The 26,847-nt window shown below is 39.9% G+C and overlaps 1 pseudogene; it reads right to left on the bottom strand.

The window, feature by feature from the left end:
- Nucleotides 1–24,968: 24,968 nt before the first annotated feature.
- On the bottom strand, nt 24,969–25,865 carry LOC135274642 (small ribosomal subunit protein uS2-like; annotated as a pseudogene).
- Between the last annotated feature and the right edge of the window lie 982 nt (nt 25,866–26,847).

Below are 26,847 nucleotides of genomic sequence, written 5' to 3'. Positions count from 1 at the left end.
TGCAAGATCTATTTATGGTAAGTACACTATATGAGTATACCATTTTTTATCTTTTATACCGTATTTTTACTGTATCTTTTCTATGTTTAGATATATGAATGCTTACCACTGTGTTACAATTGCATACAGTATTCAGTATAGTAACATGTTATACAGGTTTGTAGCCTGGGAGCTATAGGCTATACCATATAGCCTGTGTGTGTAGTAGGCTATATTGTCTAGATTTATATAAGTACACACTATGATGTTTGCACAATGGAGAAAAATGCCTAACAACACAACGCATATCCATATCATTAAGTGACACATCACTATAGTTAGATTTCATTTTTTGACCCAATATGAGTCTTTTCCTTTTAACAGATGAGATACTCCCATTATATTTCTTTTTATAACAAATGTTTATTACTTCTTGTATCTCATTTCATGTTTTCTGCCTTTCCTCTGTTTTATTTATTTTCTTTCTTTCTTTCTTTCTTTTTTTTTTTTTTTTTTTTTGAGACGGAGTTTCGCTCTTGTTACCCAGGCTGGAGTGCAATGGCGCGATCTCGGCTCCTCAACCTCCGCCTCCTGGGTTCAGGCAATTCTCCTGCCTCAGCCTCCCGAGTAGCTGGGATTACAGGCACGCGCCACCGTGCCCAGCTAATTTTTTGTATTTTTAGTAGAGACGGGGTTTCACCATGTTGACCAGGATGATCTCGATCTCTTGACCTTGTGATCCACCCGCCTCGGCCTCCCAAAGTGCTGGGATTACAGGCGTGAGCCACCGCGCCCGGCCCTTATTTTCTTTCTTAACATAATATCTGCATTTTTTTTTTGTTTAATTTTCTTTTAGTAATTCTGTGGATAAAAAGCCAATATTTTGTTTTGCTAATAAGTTATTTTAAATCTTTAGGTTCAAACTTTCTCAAGTTATTAATATAAACTGATATCTAATGACTACCACCTATGAAGATCAGGAATTTATCAGAAATAATACTTTTTCCCATTTCTTAGGTTTCTGTTGGTCTATTCTGGAAGTTTTTTTCTAGATAGTTATTGAAGTGTTAAAACTCTTATTTTTGAGAATACATTAACTTTTCTTTTAATAATCACATTTGTGTCTTGTTTTTAACCTTATTTACCAAGTCATTTAGATTCGATTACATGTTTTAATTCACACATCAGGGCCTTTCATTCCACGGTGTCTTCATCTGTGACTTCTTTATTTGCATCTCCTCTTTGCCATTAGTACATATCTTTGGGTCATTTTTCTAGAGAGAATACATGGGTTGTATATTTTCTGAGAGTTGGCATATTTGATAAGATTTTTCTGTTATCTCTGTATGAAAAGGATGCTTTTCTGACATAAAACTCTTGAGTCAGGCCAGGTGCTTTGGCTCATGCTTGTAATGAGCAATTTGGGAGGCTGAGGTGGGTGGATTGCTTGACTCCAGGAGTTTAAGACCAGCCTGGGCAACATGGTGAAACCCTGTCACTACTAAAAATCCAAAAAATTAGCCAGGTATGGTGTTGTGCCCCTGTAGTCCCAGCTACTTCGGAGGCTGAGGTGGGAGGGTCACATGAGCTCAGGAAGTCGAGGATGCAGTGAGCCAACAACCCATCTCTGCTCCCTAGCCTGGGCCAAAGGAAGTGAGACCCCATCTCAGAAAAAACAAAACCAAAAAACTCTTGAGTCATAACTGTTTCTTTTAAAAAATTACTGTGATCCCATTATCTTTTTGGCGTTTAACATTTCTTTTGGCATTTAATTTTGCAGAGAAGATGGCCAATTCCAGCCTGTTTTTTTTTTTTCCCTCTTAGATACCCTGGAGAGTTGGGTGTTGTTGGAGAATATCATTTGTTCATTCAGCATCTTGAATAGTGTAGAGAGGAAGTTGGGATTACATGTGAGTCAGAAAAGAAGGGATGTATGCCACAGAAGCTCTGTTTTCTCTCTTTGTTGAGATACTAGCACCAGAGGCCAGTATTTTTATATCTACTTTTCTGTTCAGGGACCTCTAATCTAAGTGAGCAGAATGAGTACAGCTTTCTCTGGGACCCTCCCTGGGGCTTTTATCCACCAAATTGGAGGAGTGTCCTATCATTGTGGAATGCTATCCCTTTAATTTGAAAATGCATTTTAATATATCAGGAGGAAGTGGCCAGTTAGGTCAAATTTTGGATGAGAGAAAACTCTTGGGGCTGGCAGAGTTTCATTGTTGGCCCTGCTCCAATATACACTGTGGTTCCAGTAGAAGAAGCGCCTCCCTCTTTCTCATGGTCCTTCATGTTTCTCATGGTCCTTCTTGCCTTTTCAAAGTGGGATGGAGGATCCTACCCCAGTTCCCCATTTTAGGCAAGTGCTTGCTCATGTCAGTATGACCCTATGCTGCTATTGAAAAACTGGGCAGGTGGCTGAGTTGCTGCAGGGTTTTCTGATATACCCACAGGCTTGCTTCTTCTGCCTTGCCCCCATAGCCTCTGACCTGTGGATCTGTTTTGTCCACTGCTCACCCTTCCCTCTTGCCCTCATTTCTTATTATTCAGGATTGCTGGTGAGATTTGTCAAGATTTGTTTAACTTCTTACAGCACTGTGCCCCTTCCAGAGTGAGAAAACCAGAGTGGGCTTTCAGTGAGAGCTTTTGATCTTGTTACACCTTTGTTTTAATCTTCCCAGTTTATAGGATGTTGGCAACATGACTTACTCTCAACACTGAGATTTTGTTCCAGTATTTTGTATTTATAATTCTGTCTGTTTCCGGGAGAAGGATTTGAAAAGACCTGTCACTTTCCTTGGAATTCAAGAGATTACAGAGAATTCTGCATAAATTGCAAATTTTGCATTTCATTTCCTTCTTAAGAATCAAACACCCTAGTCAATTGATAAAATTTCTTTACTGATTTTTTTTCAGGTCACTCTCAGTATGTGGTCAGCTCATTCGTTTTTCAGTTGATTCATCAAATTCCTTTGGATTTGTCCCCTGAATTTGAAGATCCTTCTTTTGTGAGGCCTATTGCCCAAAATGTTCTGACCACAACTGCTCTGGAGGAGTTGGGTTCATGCCTGAGGGAAGAAAAGGAGAGTAATTGGAGGGAGTAGGAGTGCTTGCAACCACCCTTCTCCCTTGGCCACTGGTGGGTAATGGCTGAAGGACTGTAGAGATACCAGTTATTGGGATTGGCCTCACTCCATGCTGTCAGTGATCCAAGCCACATCTCTTACTCTCTTACAGACATAATTTATTTTGTAGATCATCTCTGGAAAAATTTTACTTTTTCAGCTTTGCTGTGCCCTTGAGAGTGCTATTGGGTATCTTTCTCCATCCAACAGATAATTAATACCCAAAAAGGCAAACAAATCTTAAATATAATTGGGAAGATAAATCTACTGCAAATAATAATATGTTAGAATACAAAAGCAAATATACAGGATTTTTAGATTATCTTCCCTGCTGAACATTACTGTTAGCATAGATGATGAGTTGACTCTAACAGTGTTGATGGTATATTATATCTATAATTCCTCACCCCTTAAGTAAATCCCTTACAGAAATGATTTTATATACATTTCAGCTGCTTTCTACATATCACCTTAGCTGTCTTTTCGAGTGTTATCTTTAAACTATTCCTACCAAATGAGATTTAGATTTTGAACGTTATATATCATCTTTTTAAAGCATTTTTTATAGAAAAAGTATGCATTCTGATTTATTTTGTAAGGACTTCGAGTGATGTCCTTATTTAGAACATTTCCGTTTCTTTCTGACATTTACTAAGCTGTTAGAGAAAACTGATGAGTGTAGCTTGCTGTCTTCAAGTTACATCAGTTTCTTAGTGAGTTGAATGAGAATACATTAAACTTATTTTTAGAATGTTCCTTTTTATAAATGTATCATGCACGTCATGCAGACTTAGCAGCCCCACTAATGTGGGAAGTGAGCATGTCAGATGTCACTCCCTTTGCAGGGTCAGGCTTAATTGAACTTAGAGAGGGAGATAGGGAAGCACTGAAGACGACTCCAAGTCATACAAGTAGTGGTATTTATAAACCTCTGAGTCAACAATGATTCAGCACTGAAGTATCCTGCTAAGGAGACTGTTTGGTTAAAGTGACAGTGGTGTGAAATTAAAGCTGAGAACATTTGGGGTTCTTGTTTGACATTGTGGATATTTGGCATTATGAGTAGGTAGAACATTTGGTACAAGGCCGTTTTACTCTACAATCATTTGTGTAACTTCACAAACTTGAAAAACAAACTTGCTTTCGTAGATGCTTCCTACCAATTTTTAAAATATTAAAAATGGAAAAAAGACATCCTGTGTAAGCTCATTTAAAATTAAAATTAGACATCTAATTAGGTTAAAAAACAAGATTAGCATTTTACAGGATTGGCATTTACTTTATGCCAGACTCATTATGACTACGTGCTGTTGGTCTTACAATACCCATTTTACAAATCGTGACGCTGAGGATTAGAGAGGTTAAAAGCCTTCTGAAAGTAACGTAGTTACTGAACGATTTTCAGTCAAGATTCAGACTCAGGTCTTTGCTGTCAGACAGACCCAAATTCTCTACCCCAAGCTGCCTCCTGTGGTGAAAAAAAAGGAATTGCCAGATTTAACTAGGTTGCATCAAATGAGCCAAACTTCCAAACTCAAGTTGGGTTTCAAGTAAACTCTCTAAAATTTTAATTGCTAAATGATGGAGGTAACATAAGAAATGGTTTTAAAATTTTGGAGGATAAAAGCTTGATGTAAATGAAGATGAAACATCTCTATCTTTGGTTTGATATTGGTAAAATTATAACCTCCAATTTTCATTCCTTTTTCTTTTGAATTTTTGAAGACAGATTCAGGTCAACTTTGTCAGAGTTGTGATGATTACTAAATGTCTATTTGCGAATCTTTTTTTCAGAATGACACTGGAATATGATGAGTTTCCTCAGTAGAGTATGTGGGGGACCAGTATTCAGGCTTATTCCCTCAGCTGGCAATGTGAGGCCAGACTGCACCAAGGATTTTGGAAGGCTTAGAAATACTCAGGCTCAGCAACAGCTTGCAAAGCAGTGAGGTCTTCTAACTGCCCAGGGTGGGACTCTGCATAATACGGCCCCATCCCTCCAGAGGAAAATCTGGCTCCTTGAATAGCGGGACCATTTGTCCTGCTGGCCAAGGTGAATTTGCAAAGAGAGAGATGACTGCAGAAATATTGCATTGTGTCTTTTCAGCATGGATAGTCCTGAGAGCTGCAGAAAGCAAAGGTCAGAGAACAAAGCTGCACATGTTTGGGTTCACAGAATAATACATCATATATCAACCTATACATTAATTTATTTGGGGTAACAGGATTGTCAAATTTTTATTTTTCAATTAAGAACATTAAGAAAACCCTGCTGTCTACTATAATTTCATGAAAAAAATGCCAGTTTAAATCTAAAAAGAGGAAGGATTAATATCAGAATAAAGAACAAACTTTTAGATAGAATAGATTTAGCTTCATTAAAAACTCACTCTATCGAACTTATCTCTAATTTTTCTCAGCCTGCTGGAACTATGCCACAGATCAGCACTGCCTATGCACTGTTGTCTGACAATCCCTGAATGTGAAGCACTTTGAAGCCACACATGAGTTGTAGAACTTAATTCACTCACCAGATCTGAGGGAAATCGTGAAAAATATGAGCCCTCAAAAAAAGCAGCCTGGGCTGGGTGCTGTGGCTCACACCTATAATCCCTGAAAGACTGAGGCAGGAGAATAGCTTGAGTTGAGGAATTTAAGACCAGTCTGGGCAACATGGTGAGACCCCATTTCTACAAAAATAAAAACAATTAGCCAGGTGTGGTGGCACATGCCTATTAGGCCTACCTACTTGGGAGGCTGAGGTAGGAGGAGCACTTGAGCCTGGGAGGTCGAGGCTGCAGTGAACCATGATCATGACACTGTATTCCAGTCTGGGCCACAGAGCCAGACCCTGTCTCAAAAGATTTTTTTAAATTAAAAAGCAGCCTGAAACAGGGTCCGGTACATATTATGTGCTCAAAAACTTTGTTGAAACTGAAAAGAGATGAATGTCGAGTCCCAGAATTAAATCCAGGGAGTGGCCCATAGAGGGGACAAAGAGTTCCTCAAGGCCTTCCTTTAGAGCTCCTCAGCCTCTTTGCCCCACTGGTTAAAGCATTAGGTGTGGGGGCTGCAGCCCGAGGATCAGAAGCCTTCAGGAACCAGATGGTCTCCACTGGGAGTCCATGTTGGAAGGGCCAGTCTGGGCTGGGCTACGTGAGTGGCGTCTGCGCATTCCCGCAGGGAGGTCCCCAGGTATCCTCTGTGCCACTCTCTACCGTGGTGGGCCCTGTGATCCCTTTGCTGGGCTGCCCATGGGCCACAGAGGCATCAGGCTGTGATGAGGAAGATCACTGATTTTTAAGACAGGCAGACCCGGTTGGAATCTTTATAACTAGACTTACTACTTAAAGGTGTCCTTCTCCTAAGAATAATACTGGAATATCAAAAAATAAACATGGCCAGCCATCCCAGAGTAAGTAGAAGAGGCATAAATAAAAATACAGAAGTTACATTATGGGCCAGGTGCGGTGGCTCACGTTTGTAATCCCAGTATTTTGGGAGGCCAAGGTGGGTGGATCACCTAAGGTCAGGAGTTTGAGACCAGCCTGGCCAACATGGTGAAATCCCGTGTCTACTAGAAATACAAAAATTAGCCTGGCGTGGTGGCACACGCCTGTAATCCCAGCTACTCAGGAGGCTGAGAAAGGAGAATCGCTTGAACCTGGGAGGTGGAGGTTACAGTAAGCCAAGATCACATCACTGCACTCCAGCCTGTGTCACGGGAGAGAGACCCCATCTCAAAAACAAAAAAAATTATCCAGGTATGGTGGTGTGTGCCTGTAATCCCAGTTACCTGGGAGGCTGCGGCATGAGAATCGCTTGAACCTAGGAGGCAGAGGTTGTAGTGAGCTGAGATGGTGCCACTGCACTCCATCCCACCTGGGTGACAGAGCAAGACTCTGTTTCAAAAAAAAAATAAAAACGGTTACATTATGAAAGTGAATTCAAATAACCAATTATATAATCAAGGTTTGTGTCAATTAAAAAAAGATTTCTAGTGGTTTCTGCTTTATCCCTTTAATAAATGGTGCCTTTATGTTTTATAACCTTCCCCTTCATCCTGATTAATGCTTTAATCTTAAATGCTGTGTTGGCTAATAATTGTAGCAGTCCTGCTTTCTTCTCCTTCCTTTTTTTCTTCTTTTCCTTTCTAAAAAATATGTAATTTCCCTGATACCCATTTACCTATTCCTTATTTTTTAACATTAAAAAAGGTCACTTTAAGTGTGCTTTGAAATCAAGATATATCTGGTTTATTAAGTTCAGTCTGAAAATGTTTGTCTTTGAAAGATGAGCTCAGTTCATTCATATTTAATTTAATAACATATTTGATTTTGTTTGTTTCATCTTATGCATATTATTTATTTGATATTGTTTTCCCTTTTCTTTCCTTAATTTTGATAGATTCATCAATGTACTATAATTCTGTTTTCCTTGTTAAATTTAAAGATTCTACCACATATTCCCTTTCTTCTAGTGAATGCGTTTCCATTCTGTTCACTCCTTTTGGACCACTGATTTCTCTGCAATCACTATGAAAACAAGATGCCAACTGTCTCTCTCTCTCTCTAACAGCTTTATTTTCTCACTGCCCCCCTCCACTTTTATGATGCTTTCATTTCCCTATGCGTTTCTCAGATGAAACCGTAAGAAAATCTGTACTTCCCTTTCTACATACTCCCTCTTCCCTTCCCAAGATTTCGTGAAATAGTTTAGTACTTTTAGACATTTTTAGGTTTTCTCCTGCAGAATGCTTCTTCTATTTGTATAATCATTACTCAGCACTTATATTATAAATTCCCAGTCACTCTAGCATTTTCGATTTAGATTTCAATGTACGTATGCCTAAGTGGAAAATTACACACACACACACACACACACTGATAGAGACTGAAACTCACGGCTGGTTCCTCACCTCCTTATGCCCTACCAGGGACTCTGTTGAGGTTCATATTTTGTTGTGCTAGAGCCCTTCCTGAAGTATTTCCTTACATGGAAAATGCGGGTGACATAAGCCTCAAATCCTTCCATATCTGTGCACACCTTTCTTTCACCCTGGCAGGTGCACTGCGACTGTCTCAGCAGGCGGCAGGACTTGAAGCTGGAGCCCTGTGTTCTGTAGCTGTAATTCTTCTGTCTCCTGTGTTTGTCCAATTTATGTTGGTTCTCTCCTTCGTGTGTAACACAGTTTTTATGCCTTACAGCCTATATATTTTTTAACGCTTGAATTTAGGATATCTACCTAGATATAACCAAGTATTTTAAAAAAGACAATTTCACCCCATAAATTTTGCCTGGAACTTGATGAGCACTTCACACTTGCAGATTTTAATCTTTCTTAAAACCAGGGAAAATTTCTGCTATTATTCCCTTAATTAATGCATCTCTACATCTGTTCCTTTCCCTCCATTGGAAGTCCTATTATTCATAGGTTTGGTCTCTGCATCTGTCCTCCAATCCCTTTTCAATAATTTAGCTCATATTTCCATCTCTTTGTGTTTTTGCTCTCTGCATTGAGCTATCTTTTTCCTTGATCTTACAGGCCCGAATTCAGTCCCCAAAGAGACTAACAGCTCCTTCAGTTCATCTTTGTAAACTGTAAAGTTGAGCAAACAAAAACTCCCTTTGAATTTCAGACTCTTTTGTTTTCACATTGGGACTGCATTTCTTTGAGTGCTATTGTTGTTATTATTATTTTATCTCATTCAAAAACTACAGTTGTCATCTCTCTTCTTTAGTTTATAAGAAGCTGCCAGTTTGGGGCATTCTGCTTGTTTGCTTCTCTCTCTGGTTGCTAGGTCCTGTGGATGCTGCTATTGTCACTTCCTTTTTTCTATGCATGGCTCCATTCACCTTTGGGATATAAGCTCACCAGTTGAAAGTACACTTACGTGATGGCAAAGCCAGGTGGAAGCAGTAATCTGTGCTCCTTTGAACTGGTGATGTTCTTCTGGGCAAGTGGTCAGTCATTGCTCATGGAAAGGCCAATCCGTATGTTGCTGGTCAGGAGGTTCTCCTAGACAGCTCTGCTCCAAGCAGTGACACAGGCATCCAAGTCCCTTCCAGCTAGTGGATCTTTAATCCTTTGGGACTTTTTCATGATTCTTGTTGAGATCTGATAAGCATAGTAAATTATACACTTTATAGAAAGTTACAAGTGCTATTAAAATAGAGCAGGATAAAGTATTAGGAGCACGTATGGGCACAATTGCAGTTTAAATAGGGGTGGTCAGGGTGGCTTTATTAGGAAGGTGGCATTTGTTCAAAATATTTAGGAGGATTGAGCCATAAGGATATCAAAGGCAAGAGAATAGTAAAAGGAACAGCCAGTGCAAAGCCACTGAGGTGAGAGCAAGCCTAGAGTATTTGAAAAGCAAGCAGCAGCCAGTGTGGCTAGAGTGGAGTGAATATGGAGGAGAATAGTAAAAGATCATGTTGGAAAGGGATAGAGGGCCTGATCAGATAAGAGACTACTGCCATAATCCAGGCAAGAGGTAGTGGTAGCTCACTCTATGATGGTAGTGGTAGAACTGATGTAAAGGTGTCAGATTTTAGACATGTTTGAAGGTAAAGTCAAAGGGATTTCCTGACTGATTGGAGGGGACAGTCAGGATGAAGAAGAGATTAAGGATTTTATTTATTTAACATACATGTAGCATTTACTATATGAAGGTATTATTCTAAACATTTGAAAAACGCTGACTTATTCAATCCTGTACCACCCTTAAGGGATATTACTATCCTATTTTTAAGATTAGGAAATTGAAGCACAGAAAAGAGAAGTAGTTTTGCCAAGATCACACAGCTAGTATCATATCTAGGATTTGAATCCAGGCAGGCTAGCTCCAGAGTTATATCATATTATATTATATTGCCCTTCATATGGGGATTCTGCTAGTTTCTGAGAATGTCAACTCCAATTAAAACTTAAGGCACTGCAGAACTAATCACAGTGTGGGTTCCTGGACCCATTGGGCCCACTGTGAGACTTAGGTCAAAATTCTATTTATTTCCCGACTTTCATAAGTTCCCATTGGGTCTGGTAGACCACAGTGGTGTTTTGGGTTCTCAGAAATGAACAACAATTTAGAGCCAGTCTTAGTAACCCCAGATAAGTTTGGGTATTTCCATTTCCATGGTGCACAGTTGCCTTGGTAACTGGTCACATTCCTTTGGGGAAGACTAGGAGGAAGATTTATGGTCCTTGTACCGTCGGGTCCTTCCTCAAAGGGATTTACGACATTTTACTAGGGTCCCTGCACACTTGGGAAAAGAAAAAAATCTCCAACTTTGAGGACAGTAGATAGTAATTATGTGATTTTTGACTTGAGCAAGTGGAAGGATGGATGCTATGTACTGAGATGGAAAAAGTTGGGTGATCCAAGCTTGAGGGTGGCAAGATCAGGAGCTCAGTGATGGGCATATTAATTTTGAGATATCTTCTAGACATCAAAATAGAATTATTGAATAGATGGTTGAATAATGAGTCAAGATTTCTGGAGGTGTAAATCTGGCAGTTGTCAATGTATTCAAAGCCATCAGATTCCCAGAGAGAATGTGTAGACAAAGAAGAGGCCCAAGGACCAACCCCTGGGCTTGAAGAAGAAGCTAAACTAGCAAAGCAAACAGCGCTGTGTGGTCAGGAACTCCATGCGAAGAAAGTATTTCCAAGAAGCTGAATGTGATTGACTGTATCAAATGCTGCAGTTATGTTAAGTGGCATGAGGATTGAGCCCTGACTATTGAGTACAGCAATGTGGAGGTCATCTGTGACGTGGGAAGGCAGGTTTTGGGAGTGGTAGTGGCAAAAACCTGATTAGAGTGTGATAACAGAAAATTGGAGGGGGAAATTGGACGCAGTGAATAGTCAAATCTTTTGAGGAGTTTTGTGCAAAGGAGAACAGAGATATGGGCATAGCTGAAAAGGGAAGTAGAATCCAGAGAGGTCATGTTTATAAAGTGATAAAGATCAAGTTGTGTTTATATATCACTGGAAATGACCCAACCAATAGATGGGAAAAATGATAGGACAGAGGGGAGAACATTCCTGGAGCAATTTCTGGGCTGTTTAATTACAAATATGAATTAAACCATAAGCTCTAAACCACAGATACTGACTAATTTACTACTTGTTTGCTTGTGTTCCACCTTCAAACATAGTTGGTAATCATTGCTAAATTTTTATGTGAGTAATATGTCTTTATGCGCCACCATGGAGAGGAACCTTAACTCTTAGTCTGACATTCTTATCCATGCAGATCCATTTCACATTGTGACTCCACAGAACGTCCTCTGAGAGTGCCATTTACTGGGCTCCAGCCAAGAAGAGGTGGCCTAGGAGGGGGCACTCACTCAATTTTAGGACCTAAAGAATATCTAGTTCTGTTTCTCATGGGACATCAGCAGCATTGCCCACCTGTGTACACATTTATGTTGCCCCGATGTACCCATGGCATTTCATTAGGAGAGACCATAAATCACTAACTTCATTTAAAGCACATTCTGGAGCCTCTGGAAAGCGGTTCCCTATTCTTCATGATAGTCAGTTGTATCTAAGTACTCTTGATATTTTACTTATTCATTTTAAATTTTTTGTCATTATACTTACTGATATGCTATAACTAAATATTATATTTTAAAATATTGTTTAATCCTCTAGCTATTTTGCTTAAAGATCAGGATGATGCCAGGTAGCTTTTAACTTGAAGAAATTAAAAAGTAAAAACTTTTAAACATTAATAATTACAAGGTTTAATTCTCTTATTCCTTTTATTTTTTTCCAAAACAAGCATATTTTTTCAGTAATATCTGTAATATCATTCAAAGATAGATTCCCAGTGGACATAAAATATTCCAGAGATGGCACAATCAGCCCCACAGTTTAATTGTCTGAGGCTTAATGAATGAAAGAATATTAGATTCTGAAAAATCATCTCCCACTGGGTCTTATCTGCTGTTATTCTGATTACTCAGTCTCCTTATGAATCTAATTTTTAATTTAGTAGCTTCTAAATTCAAACCAGGCTGCATTTTTGTACATCATGTCAATGACAGCTGGAGGTGCCTCTGGACTTAACCATGGGACATTTGAGGGAAGAGAGGATGCAGTCATACCTTCTTCCCTGAGCTTGCTATGTGTTTGCTGATGTACTGTTGTTACATATTAACATGTCAGTTTGCTCCTCCAGATGGTGTCTTGTGGAGGGAGACGTCATGCTTTTTTACCTTCTTCTCTGCAGTGCCCAGTACAGTGTCTGCCACATAGAGATACCCAATAAATATTTGTTGAATGAAGGAATACACTATGTAATTAATAAACCATGTGACTTGGTTATCAACTTCTGCCTGAAAGTAGCTTGCAGTTTAGGAGATAATATAATTAGTCTTTCAGTAAGAGATTTAGTTTTCACTGTAGCAGTAAATAAACTCAAAAAATAAATATATTTCTGTTTAAGCCACTCAGTCTGTGATTTTATTATGGCAACTCTAGCAAATGAATGCAAGAACCTTGCATAATTCCTGGCTCATTTTTCAATTTCAATAAAAAAAGAGGCTGGGGAAAGAAAAAAGAAAGAGAACAGGAACCTACAGATTGAAAGATACTTCAATCTGTAGATATATATCTGTAGTATACATCAACAAATTGCAAAAATGGAGTTTACTTGGATCCTTATTTAAACAATGAAAAAATAAATTGGGGAAATTTAAATGCTGAATAGACATTTGATGATATTAAGGAATTATTAACATTTTTAGATACAATAATAATATTGTAATGTTTTTTAAAAATGAGTTCCCAGCTGTAAGAAATACAGCTGTAAGAAAAATACTGAAATATTTAAGAATAAAAGAAAAAGTATAAAACTTCTTTGATTAAAAATCGTGCTGCCCTACATTGCTCATTTTAAAATTCAAGTCTGCATGTAACAATACACATAAAATTTGACAAGGAAATACAATATTCCTGCATGTGTGTACTGTGATAAGCAAAATGCCAAGCAAGGTTTAGGTGCATCTGTTCTGCTCCTGTTCTCACTGGCATTAATAATCAGATGGGCAAAAAAGTGTGCTGTCGTGCCATGATATTTCATTGTAGGTATTTTGGTGCTTTTTGTATATTATGAGTGATTTTTTTTGACATTATAAAAAAAACGAAAGGAACTCTTAGATATAAATTTTCAAATTTAAAAGGAGAAGTGCTACTATATCTAATCCACCAGCAAGTTATTTTTTAACTCTAAACATATCCCAATTCCATCTGCTTCTCTCCATCTCCACCGCCATCTCCCTGATCCATCTTGATCTCTCCCCTGAGGAGCACTTCGCTAGTTTCCTGACTCCTTTCTACTTCTATTCTTGTATACCTTCTACAAAGCAGCCAGTCATCATTTAAAAATATACACCTTCCCATATCATTTACCCACCTAAAATTATACGGTGATTTCCTACAGCCCTTACAACAAATCCAAACACATTGCCCTAAGCCTTGTGGCCTTTGAATTTTAGTCTTGGTCTACTTATCAGATCTCATTGCCTACCATCTGCTCCTGGCTCTCTTCTTGCTGGCCATGTTGGTCTTCTCTCCATTTTTTGAGTTGGCCAAGCTCTTTCTCTCCTAGGAATTTTGCATCAGCTGTTCCTTTGCCTAGAATTCTCTCCTCCCAATCCTGTAACAGAATGAGTTTCTTGTCACTCAGATTGTGCTCAGAGAGGTCTTTCTTAGTCACACAATTTTAAGTCACCACTGGACTCTTTGTTTTATACCAACCAATTTGAATTTTTTTTACAGAGATTAATACCATCTTCTATTTTTTTTGTTTACAGATTCACTTGTCTTGTTATTATATATCTGCCCCTGCTAGAATGCTCCATGAGAGCAGAGATATTGTCTCTTTGGTTCATTACTGTATCCCTAGAGCTTAAGACAGTATATAATATTTTAAAGGCACTTAAGTGTGTTTAAATGAATGAATAAAAGGTCTTCAGGTCCCAAATTATCTCATTCAATCTCTACACAACTGTCAGAGTGAACTCTCTAAATCATATAATACATCTCACCAAGTCCCAAGTTGCTTCCTACTTGAAATTCTCTAGAGGCTTCACATTGCCAGGAGAATATAATCCAAATTGGTCAGTATGGCACACAAGACCCTCCATGACCTGGCCACTGCTTCCCTCTCCTATCTTATTTCTCCCTGAGCTCCCCTTCATGCCTAGCAACTTGCAGGCATGTAACCATTAGCATGTCCAAGGTCATGCTGTTTCATCCTCTGAGCCTTTGATCCATTTCTTCAGCATACCTGGACCACCCTTTCTCCCTGTTACCCCTCCACTTTAACCCCACATGTGTACTCAGTTTTTAAGACACAGCTTGAGTCAAAAAGCCAGTCTGACTCCCATATTACCCCAAACTCCAACGTTTTTTTTTTGTTTGTTTTGTTTTAAAATAGAGTCTCTCTTTGTTGCCAAGGCTGGGATGCAGTTGTTTGATCAGAGCTCACTGCAGCCTTGACCTCCCCAGGCTCAGATGATCCTCTCACCTCAGTCTCCTGAATAGTTGGGACTACACACCAACAAGCTCAGCTATTTTTAAAATTTTTTGTGGAGATGGGGTTTGGCCATGTTGCCCAGGCTCGTCTTGGACTTCTGGGCTCAAAAGATCCACCTACCTCAGCATCCCAAATTAGGATTACAGGTGTGAGCCACACACCCAGCCTCCAACATTTAGAAAAATCAATTATTTTTGCCTCCGTCATAGCTGCTGTAACTCTTTGTTGGTCCTATTGCTTTCATGTCTGTCTCTGTACTTGGACTATAAACTCCATGAGGTGGGCATTCTGTTGTATATGCTATTTTGTTACCAGGTGTGACTTATAGTTGTTCTTTCACAAGTGTTAATTGACTGACTCACTGAATGTATGTATGAATTTATTCATAAAAATGCAAATGACTTGAGAATGCTTGACATCTCTTGCCATTAGGGTTGACAAATGCTCTCATTACACTGTGTTTACTGTGGCTTGGGCCCCACTGCATAATAACTCAGATTAATGTAGAGAAATGTTTTCAAACTCTTAGGAAAAATGTGCTTTAAAAGAACATAGTCATTTTGCTACCTAGAACTAATTCTTAGATCATTACAAGAGAAATGAATGGGCCTGACAAGAATTTGAAGCACTTAAGGAAAAATTGATTAAAGATGACTTCATGAATGATGAATTATAAAATTTAACATCTGTGGGGGAGAGTTTTACTGACATTTAAATAAAGGCCACAACACAAGCTGCAATTAAGCACATACCGTAGCAAATATAGCACTATCAAGGTGTTTATTCTGAATCACATTTTATCAATACTGTACATGCAACTCAGAAATAAATGTTCATGATCGGCATGAGTCATTGACTGGAGTCTCGTGTTCTGGACACATTTGTGTTGACCATGATGTTTACAAGTCCTGCTATACAAAGGCAAGTGTGTTATGCCTCCTTTCTCTGGGTTCCCAGCCCTTCTTCAGTCCTCTGTCTTCTGCTTTCCAGCCATTTTTGCTTTTTTTTTTTTTTTTTTTATTGCATTTTAGGTTTTGGGGTACATGTGAAAAACATGCAAGGTTGTTGCTTAGGTGCATACGTGGCAGTGTGATTTGCTGCCTTCCTCCCCTTCACCCATATCTGGCATTTCTCCCCATGCTATCCCTCCCCAATTCCCCACCCCCCCGCTGTCCCCCCCACTCCCCCACAACAGACCCCCATGTATAGTGCTCCCCTCCCTGTGTCCATGTGTTCTCCTTGTTCAACACCCGCCTATGAGTGAGAACATGTGGTGTTTGATTTTGTGTTCTTGTGTCAGTTTGCTGAGAATGATGGTTTCCAGGTTCATCCATGTCCCTACAAAGGACGCGAACTCCTCGTTTTTAATGGCTGCATAATATTCCATGGTGTATATGTGCCACATTTTTCCTGTCCAGTCTATCATCGATGGGCATTTGGGTTGGTTCCAGGTCTTTGCTATTGTAAACTGTGCTGCTATGAACATTCGTGTGCATGTGTCCTTATAGTAGAACGATTTATAATCCTTTGGATATATGCCCAGTAATGGGATTGCTGGGTCAAATGGAATTTCTATTTCTAGGTCCTTGAGGAATCGCCACACTGTTTTCCACAATGGTTGAACTAATTTACACTGCCACCAACAGTGTAAAAGTGTTCCTATTTCTCCACATCCTCTCCAGCATCTGTTGTCTCCAGATTTTTTAATGATTGCCATTCTAACTGGTGTGAGATGGTATCTCAATGTAGTTTTGATTTGCATTTCTCTAATGGCCAGTGATGATGAGCATTTTTTCATATGCTTGTTGGCCTCATGTATGTCTTCTTTTGTAAAGTATCTGTTCATGTCCTTCGCCCACTTTTGAATGGGCTTGTTTGTTTTTTTCTTGTAAATCTTTTTTAGCTCGTTGTAAATTCTGGATATCAGCCCTTTGTCAGATGGGTAGGCTGCAAAAATTTTTTCCCATTCTGTTGGTTGCCGATTCACTCTATTGACTGTTTCTTTTGCTGTGCAGAAGCTGTGGAGTTTGATTAGGTCCCATTTGTCTATTTTGGCTTTTGTTGCCAATGCTTTTGGTGTTTTGGTCATGAAGTCCTTGCCTACGCCTATGTCCTGAATGGTTTTGCCTAGGTTTCCTTCTAGGGTTTTTATGGTGTTAGGTCTTATGTTTAAGTCTTTAATCCATCTGGAGTCAATTTTAGTGTAAGGTGTCAGGAAGGGGTCCAGTTTCTGCTTTCTGCATATGGCTAGCCAATTTTCCCAACACCACTTATTGAACAGGGAATCCTTTCCCCATTGCTTGTTTTTATCAGGTTTGTCAAAGATCAGGTGGTTGTAGATATGTTGTGTTGCCTCCGACGCCTCTGTTCTGTTCCATTGGTCTATATCTCTGTTTTGGTACCAGTACCATGCTGTTTTGATTACTGTAGCCTTGTAGTAGAGTTTGATGTCTGGTAGTGTGATGCCTCCCGCTTTGTTCTTTTTGCTTAGAATTGACTTGGCTATGCGGGCTCTCTTTTGGTTCCATATGAAGTTTAAGGTGGTTTTTTCCAGTTCTGTGAAGAAGATCATTGGTAGCTTGATGGGGATAGCATTGAATCTGTAAATTACTTTGGGCAGTATGGCCATTTTCACGATATTAATTCTTCCTAACCATGAACATGGAATGTTTCTCCATCTGTTTGTGTCCTCTCTTATTTCGTTGAGCAGTGGTTTGTAGTTCTCCTTGAAGAGGTCCTTTACGTTCCTTGTTAGTTGTATTCCTAGGTATTTTATTCTCTTTGTAGCAATTGTGAATGGCAGTTCGTTCTTGATTTGGCTCTCTTTAAGTCTGTTATTGGTGTATAGGAACGCTTGTGATTTTTGCACATTGATTTTGTATCCTGAGACTTTGCTGAAGTTGCTTATCAGTTTCAGGAGCTTTTGGGCTGAGATGAGGGGGTCTTCTAGATATACAATCATGTCGTCTGCAAATAGAGACAATTTGACTTCCTCCTTTCCTAATTGAATACCCTTTATTTCTTTTTCTTGCCTGATTGCTCTGGCTAGAACTTCCAGTACTATATTGAATAGGAGTGGTGAGAGAGGGCATCCTTGTCTAGTGCCAGATTTCAAAGGGAATGCTTCCAGTTTTTGCCCGTTCAGTATGATATTGGCTGTCGGTTTGTCGTAAATAGCTTTTATTATTTTGAGATACGTTCCATCGATACCTAGTTTATTGAGGGTTTTTAGCATAAAGGGCTGTTGAATTTTGTCGAAGGCCTTCTCTGCATCAATTGAGATAATCATGTGGTTTTTGTCTTTGGTTCTGTTTATGTGGTGAATTACATTTATAGACTTGCGTATATTGAACCAGCCTTGCATCCCCGGGATGAATCCTACTTGATCATGGTGGATAAGCTTTTTGATGTGCTGTTGTAATCGGCTTGCCAGTATTTTATTGAAGATTTTTGCATCTATGTTCATCATGGATATTGGCCTGTAGTTTTCTTTTCTTGTTGAGTCTCTGCCAGGTTTTGGTATTAGGATGATGTTGGTCTCATAAAATGATTTGGGAAGGATTCCCTCTTTTTGGATTATTTGGAATAGTTTCAGTATGAATGGTATCAGTTCCTCTTTGTATGTCTGGTAGAATTCGGCTGTGAACCCATCTGGACCTGGGCTTTTTTTGGGTGGTAGGCTCTTAATTGCTGCCTCGACTTCAGACCTTGTTATTGGTCTATTCAGGGTTTCGACTTCTTCCTGGTTTAGGCTTGGCAGGAGGCAGCTGTCCAGGAATTTATCCATTTCCTCCAGGTTTTCTAATTTATGTGCATAGAGTTGTTTGTAATAATCTCTGATGATGGTTTGAATTTCTGTGGAATCTGTGGTGATATCCCCTTTGTCATTTTTTATTGCATCTATTTGATTATTCTCTCTTTTCTTTTTTATTAGTCTGGCTAGTGGTCTGTCTATTTTGTTGATCTTTTCAAAAAACCAGCTCCTGGATTTATTGATTTTTTGAAGGGTTTTTCGTGTCTCTATCTCCTTCAATTCTGCTTTGATCTTAGTTATTTCTTGTCTTCTGCTAGGTTTTGAGTTTTTTTGATCTTGCTCCTCTAGCTCTTTCAATTTTGACGATAGGGTGTCAATTTTAGATCTCTCCTTTCTTCTCATGTGGGCACTTATTGCTATATATTTTCCTCTAGAGACTGCTTTAAATGTGTCCCAGAGATTCTGGTATGTGGTGTCTTCATTCTCGTTGGTTTCGAAGAACGTCTTTATTTCTGCCTTCATTTCATTGTTTATCCAGTCAACATTCAGGAGAAAGTTGTTCATTTTCCATGAGGCTGTGCGGTTCTGGGTTGGTTTCTGAATTCTGAGTTCTAACTTGATTGCACTGTGGTCTGAGAGACTGTTTGTTATGGTTTCCGTTCTTTTGCATTTGCTGAGGAGTGATTTACTTCCAATTATGTGGTCAATTTTAGAGTAGGTGTGATGTGGTGCTGAGAAGAATGTATATTCTGTGGATTTGGGGTGGAGAGTTCTGTAAATGTCTATTAGGTTTGCTTGTTCCAGGTCTGAGTTCAAGTCCTGGATATCCTTGTTAATTTTCTGTCTCGTTGATCTGTCTAATATTGACAATGGTGTGTTGAAGTCTCCCACTATTATTGTGTGGGAGTCTAAGTCTCTTTGTAAGTCTTTAAGAACTTGCCTTATGTATCTGGGTGCTCCTGTATTAGGTGCATATATATTTAGGATCGTTAGCTCTTCTTGCTGCATTGATCCTTTTACCATTATGTAATGTCCTTCTTTGTCTCTTTTGATCTTTGTTGCTTTAAAGTCTATTTTATCAGAGATGAGAATTGCAACTCCTGCTTTTTTTTGCTCTCCATTTGCTTGGTAAATCTTCCTCCATCCCTTTATTTTGAGCCTTTGTGTATCCTTGCATGCGAGATGGGTTTCCTGGATACAGCACACTGATGGGTTTTGGCTTTTTATCCAATTTGCCAGTCTGTGTCTTTTGATTGGGGCGTTTAGTCCGTTTACATTTAGGGTTAATATTGTTATGTGTGAATTCAATCCTGTCATTTTGGTGCTAGGTGGCTGTTTTGCCCTTTGGTTGATGCAGATTCTTCATTGTGTTGATGCTCTTTACCTTTTCGTGTGTTTTTGGAGTGGCTGGTACTGGTTGTTCTTTTCTATGTGTAGTGCCTCCTTCAGGAGCTCTTGTAGAGCTGGTCTGGTGGTGATGAACTCTCTGAGTTCTTGCTTGTTCACAAAGGATTTTATTTTTCCTTCACTTATGAAGCTTAGTTTGGCTGGATATGAAATTCTGGGTTGAAAGTTCTTTTCCTTAAGGATGTTGAATATCGGCCCCCACTCTCTTCTGGCCTGTAGGGTTTCTGCTGAGAGATCTGCAGTGAGTCTGATGGGCTTCCCTTTGTGGGTAACCCGACCTTTCTCTCTGGCTGCCCTTAGTATTTTCTCCTTCATTTCAACCCTGGTGAATCTGATGATTATGTGTCTTGGGGTTGCTCTTCTAGAGGAGTATCTTTGTGGTGTTCTCTGTATTTCCTGGACTTGAATCTCGGCCTGCCTTGTTAGGTTGGGGAAGTTTTCCTGGATAATATCCTGAAGAGTATTTTCCAGCTTGGATGCATTCTCTTCGTCACATTCAGGTACACCTATCAAACGTAGATTAGGTCTTTTCACATAGTCCCATATTTCTTGTTGACTTTGTTCATTCCTTTTTACCCTGTTTTCTCTAATCTTGCCTTCTCGTTTTATTTCATTGAGTTGATCTTCGACCTCTGATATCCTTTCTTCTGCTTGGTCAATTCGGCTGTTGAAACTTGTGCATGCTTCACGAAGTTCTCGTGTTGTGTTTTTCAGCTCCATCAATTCGCTCATATTCCTCTCTAAGTTGTCCATTCTTGTTAGCATTTCGTCAAGTCTTTTTTCAAGGTTCTTAGTTTCTTTGCATTGGGTTAGAACATGTTCTTTTAGCTCACGGAAGTTTCTTATTATCCACTTTCTGAAAGCTGATTCTGTCATTTCATCACACTCATTCTCCATCCAGTCTTGTTCCCTTGCTGGTGAGGAGTTGTGATCCCTTGTAGGAGGAGAAGTGTTCTGGTTTTGGGTGTTTTCATCCTTTTTGCGCTGGTTTCTTCCCATCTTTGTGGATTTATCCACCTGTTGACTTTGTAGTTGTTGTCTTTCTGATTTTGGTAATTTTAAGTCTGCTGTGGCAGGACTCATAAACCCCCTGCTCTTCCCCCCAGGTGTTCTGTCCCAGGGAGTTACGGTTTTATGATGTTCCCCTGTGCGGTTGCTGTTTTCCCTGCCCACAAGGTGGCAGCCTAGTCACACTCAGGTTGCAGAGGCTTCGCTAAGCTGCTGTGGGCTCCACCCAGCTTCCGTGTGAACTTCTGGGTGTAGTTAGAACTGCTTCCGATATGTTGGCCCGCCCCTGTAGTGACGGAGTCTCTGTAGTGGCGGATTGCCTTGGTAGAGAACAGCAGGGTGCCTATGGAGAACGCCCCTCCTCCACAGAGCTGGACCGTCCCGGTTTCAGTTGTGTTTCAGGTCTTCTTGCTGGGTAAGAGGGGACACCGTCTCATCTGATCTGCCTCCGGAGCCGCTGCGTTGGCTAAAGCCGCGGCTCTGAGATTCGTGGCGCTGGCCTGGCTCCCCGTTTCAGCTCCCCTTGCTGGCTTATAGGGGACTCAGACTCTCTCACTTTGTACAGTGAGCCGTTGCCTCAGGGTGCCGGCCCAGCGGCTGCGCCGTTCAAGCCAGCGGCGCTGGCGACCCGTGTGGCTTCTCTGCGTGTGAATCTCCTGGTCTGTGGGCAGTAAAAATCAGTCTGGAAATACGGCGTCCACTCACCCTCTGTGCTTTCTCTCGGAGCTGCATTCCCGAGTTCCTCCTAAGCGGCCATCTTCCCATTTTTGCTTTTTAATGACATTTTTTCATAAAGTCTCCTGTGACTTTCCGATGAATAAATCCAGTGACCCCAGCCTAGAGTTTCTGGGATATTTAATACATGGATTCAATGAATATTTATTTATCATCCACTATATGTCAGTGTTAGGCACTGACTGGGTGCACAATAATTTTAAAAAAGCAAAACCTTCCCCTCCTTCCCGAGAAAACCCACCAAAAACTACAAACAAACAAGCAGGAAAAAACCAAAAAACAAAAAACAAAAAACAAAACTCAACCAAACTAAGCAACAATAAAAAATAGACTGGGTTCCTGACCTTAAATACCCTATTATCTAGTAGAAAAATAGACATTAAATAAATAAGCACTGCAATAAGCATTTAATTAAATTCTGATGAATGCTATGAAAGAAAAGCATGGTGTTCTCAGAAACAATTAACAGGGAACCTCATTTAACCCAGGGATCAAGGCAGCCTCTCTGAGAAGACATAAAGGAGGAGAAGGAAGAAAAAAATCCCAATGGAGAAAGGAAAATAAATGATGGTTTGCAAGATATGTTCAATAGGATAACACATGAAGAATATTCCTCAACTAGCAGATGAAGAGGAGGAATCTTCAGCTACCATCAAGAAACCAAAAATTCACGGAGATAAACATGATAAAGTCAAAGAGAAAGCATTCCTGGAGCCATATTTTAAAGATAAAAAGGAAATTAGCTGACAACATTTTTCTCATATTGAGGTGGTTTGAAAGAAAGAAGAGAGAACCAAATTGCTTTGTCATACATACAAGGAATATGACATTTATTTTGTAGATATTCCAGCAGAAGGAAGAAAAGAAGTTGACTTCCTATTCAAGATATTTTGCTAAATTCCATTCAACACACCAGAGAATTTCTGGGAAGTTGATTTTTCTTCTGACATGTAGCAGATATTTCCTCGATCCTTGATAGCACCTAAATGTAGGGCATATCCACAATCTCAGGAATGAAGATGAAATCATTGGCTGAAAATTGCTTAACGCATCTATGATTGCAAATGATAACTATGAAAGAGAAACTGATAGTTTTTATAGAAGTGAAACTTCCTTTGTGTGGTTAGCACATGTGATTAAGACAACGGCAAAGTGTACTTACTAACCCTGTTTGGGCTTTTCTGGATCCTAGGAACTTTCTTATATAGCAATGGGAAAAAGGTCTTTTTCTTTCTTCCTCTTTAAAAATTAAAAAAAAAAAAAATTTAAACAGTAGTTCTCAACCCCATTACACATCGAAATTACCGGTGGCACTTTGAGGTGGTACTTTGAGAACTCCCTATGCCTTGAAACCAACTTGGGAGCTCCTTATTCAGTGGGTATAGGGGTTAGGGGGTGGGGAGGCTTAGGGATCAATAGTTTAAAAAGCTTCCTAAGTGATTTTGATGTGAGCCAAGTTAGAGAACTATTTCAGTAAGGCCTTATTTACTCTAATCTCTTTTTTCTTTTAAAATAATTTTTGTTTTTCCTAAATCAAATAAGCACTGAGGGAACTTTAAATAACTAAAATGATCAGATTTTTTTTTTTTTTAAATAAAAGGAGAGGCTTGGATAACTTCCACCAAGAATATCTGTGATCTTATAGTTTTGGCCTTATCCCTTACTTTAAAGGGAGTGGTGAGTGACGGGGCAGCAGGTCCCAGTAGGCGAATCTGGCTTTGATTGGAGGACTTAGCAGGGTTTCCCAAATATTCTCACTTGTCATAACTTCCACAAGACTCTACATGTCTACAACACAGTCCCATATCTGATGTTTTCTCCCTTTGACAGATCACATGTTCTAATCAGTGCTTCTGAAAATAGGGCCCTTGGAACCATACGAGCTTCTCCCATTTCCCTTGGCTTCCCCTCCCTTTGCCCTCATTTAGCTCTAGCAGATGCCAATGTGGATCCATAAGCCTTTCTCCAAAACCCTTGGAGCCAGATGTGGATTGGAACTCAAGATGGACCGGAACTCAAGACTTTTGAAGGGTAAACTCTGCATTGCATATTTTACACACTTTCTTCAGTGTAGTTGGAGGAACACCCTGTGATCAAACGTTTCGTGTTTCTACAGGAAACACAGTACTAAGATTACAAGCAGCCTCATACGTGTTCAGTTCAGGTTCTGCTACCAGATGACTTTGCCAGAACTTTATGAGTAAAAAAATGCAAGAGTTTGAGAGCTCTTTGGATTTTGAAATAGTGAACAAGGAATGGAGAATCCTTCGTAGCTTCATCATTTAAAAATTGATTGACAAAATGACCTTTTCATAGACTTTCCTAGTTTTCTCATCCTTATAACAAAATCATAAGTAATGTGAAGGTAAACCAATTTCCATTGTCAGTTGCTTTCTGAATGTTAATACTTTCAACTTACTTCCAGAAATGGAAAATTACTTCCAGAAATGGAAACCCCGGATAACTTAGTTTTTTTTTTTCGGCAAAACTAAAATAGAATAATAATAATAATAATAAAAGCCGGGCACGGCGGCTCAAGCCTGTAATCCCAGTACTTTGGGAGGCCGAGGCTGGCAGATCACGAGGTCACGAGATCAAGACTATCCTGGCCAACATGGTGAAACCCTGTCTCCACTAAAAATACAAAAATTAGCTGGGCGTGGTGGCACGTGCCTGTAGTACCAGCTACTCAGGAGGCTGAGGCGGAAGAATCACTTGAACCCGGGAAGCCGAGGTTGCAGTGAGCTGAGCTTGCGCCACTGCAATCCAGGCTGGTGAAAGAGCAAGACTCCGTCAAAAACAAAAACAAAGACAAAAACAAAAACAAAAACAACCCAGACATTTAGAAGCTGTATCATAGAATCCTGGTGGCTCAAGTTCAGAAATCTAAATAGCTGCCTTGAATCTAAGGTGGGCGATTTTTTAAACCCATGATCATCCTATTAACTCCCTTCTTCAGCCTTCAGACATCTTCCCCCTCCCTCAACTGTAAGTTGTATAGTTTTCATAGTTGGATTGGCTAAATTTTTCTTAGATTGACCTTGCCCCTGGGGTTCCTGGGGTTAGATGGGCTTGCTGGAGAGACTCTATGGGTAAATGTCATGTGACCTCATTGTTTTTACAGGCAGGTGAGGCCCAAGAGACATTCAAATTCTGTGCATTTATTTTCTCATTAGGTTAGCTACGGTTTCAGGACAGATTTTCTCTTTGTGTACTCCTCAGACCAGGTGGTACAGTTTGTGGGTGGTAAAAAAAAGGAAAAAAAAATTCTTTTTAAAATAGTTCACAGTAGTATTTGCTTAGGGGAGGAATGGTCTTGAAATATATATTTTTTTAATTAAAAAAAGAATGCTTATTTTCCATCAACCTTATTTCCATCTTAAGAGCCTGTGGAAAAACAGCTTAAAATCACTTGGTGGTAGTTCCTACCCCTTCAGTGGCCTGAGCAGGAGGAGCTGCAGAACATTCTTCCATGGAGGCTGAGCACGGTGGTCTTCGGTAGACACCTGATGAATGGCCACAGGGGGCATCTGCACGCCTTCAGACCATTCTGCAACCTCTGGTTGAGTAGCAGTGGAGTCAGGAGCTAGGGCAGTCCATTCACTCTGAAATTCCTCCTTGGTCACAGCCTTTCCAGCAGCAGTCTGTTCTTCCATGTCAGTCTCTCCAGGATCTCCATGGAAGTAGAAATCAAGTATGACCTTTACAAGTGTTCATAGGAGATGGTGCCACTTGTATGCAGAACTTCCCAGACCAGACCCACTGAGTGAGCTCCCTTTTTGTTGCATGGGTTGGAAATACCCACATATCACAGAGGAGAATCTGTGGAACACAGAGCAATGGCAGGCAAGTTACTGTAAGATGTCTCTGTGAGAAGCTGGTGGTTAGCCCTGGGATCAATAACCACCAAAACGCACCGCTCCTGGAAGGCTGCCTAAATGGGGTTAGTGAAGATTCCAGGAATAAAGAAGTCAGCAGTAGGATTTTCTCCAGTGGCAGTAGCAAATTTGAGCACAGCCCACTGGCCAGGATTCCTGGAGGACATGACACTGACATCAGCAGGGTTTTCAATGGCAGCAATAGATGAGCTGCCAGCAGAAGCTTCTCCCAGATCCTCTTCAGACTGATGATGTAGATGCTGTCATTTTTCCTTTGGAAATCAAGGTTAGTCCCACCTAAGTGGGTTCCTGCTGCAAGGAATTTAAGGACATCCTCCTCCTTCATTTGCAGGACATCAAAGGCTTTGAACAGTGTAAAAGTTTCCCTTGAAGCTACAGGAATCCAGAACACATCTTGATAGAGCATTTGGGAATGAAATATCCTATCCCCATCATAGGATTGAGAAGTATTGGGGCAGAACAGATGGAAGGTAGAATTATTTTGCACTTAAAACAGAATTGCTGATGGGGACAGGGGTCGTATAGGAGAGAGAATGGCTGAGCAATGTGAAAAATCAGCAGAGAGACTATAGAACTAGGATGAATATTATTCAGACCTAATTGTTTATGGGTCAACTGTGCAAACCCTATATATTTCCTAACTTCTCTAAACTTTCTATAAAAGCTGCTAGCCAAAGTTTTTGTGTGAATGATATTTTGTGTTTGTGTGTAAAGCTGAGGAAGATAGCCAAAGTGGAGAACAAGAAATTAGGTGAAGCAAGAGGCACTCAGGAGAACATAAGTCCTGGAGAAATATAAGGAAATCTTGCAGAGGGAACTGGACTTTCAAGATCAGGTGTGCTGGAGACCGGACATAGTCCTGTCTAGATTTTTAAGAGACAAGGTGATCCTAGATATCATCTAAGTTATATAGTAAATGGTCAACAAAAGTTATAAATGACTTATTTAAACAATGGTAAAGTGGACTTACAATGTCACAGTCATCTCATAATGGAAAGAGTCCTGGAAAGGGACTTAGAAGTCCTGGGCTTGAGTTTTGTGGTACAATAATGATATGACTGAGAAGACAGCTAACCACTATGAGGTACAGTTTTCTCATCTGTGAAAGGAGGAAGGAAATGAATTATTGGTCCTCTCATTTGGAACATGGCCCAGATGCAACTAGCACATCCTAGGAAAAAGCACAGAAATTTGGAATCTGAAATGCCCATGTGAAATAAACAAACACATCCTGCTTCTGCCATGTGCTGGCTTTGTGACCTTTGGTCAGCTGCTTAAATTCCTAAACCTGATTCTTTATCTTTAAAGTAATAAGTATGCCTTGGGTGGTTTGAGGAGGATTAAATTATTTAGCCTAGGCAGAGCATCCGTCATAGAGATGCTTGATA

The sequence above is a fragment of the Aotus nancymaae genome, unplaced genomic scaffold (assembly GCF_030222135.1).
Source record: "Aotus nancymaae isolate 86718 unplaced genomic scaffold, 86718_ANA_hifiasm-v0.15.2.pri h1tg000012l, whole genome shotgun sequence".
NCBI lineage: Eukaryota > Metazoa > Chordata > Mammalia > Primates > Aotidae > Aotus > Aotus nancymaae.
The sequence above is the reverse complement of the archived record's forward strand: the minus strand, read 5'-3'. Positions and strand labels throughout refer to the sequence as shown.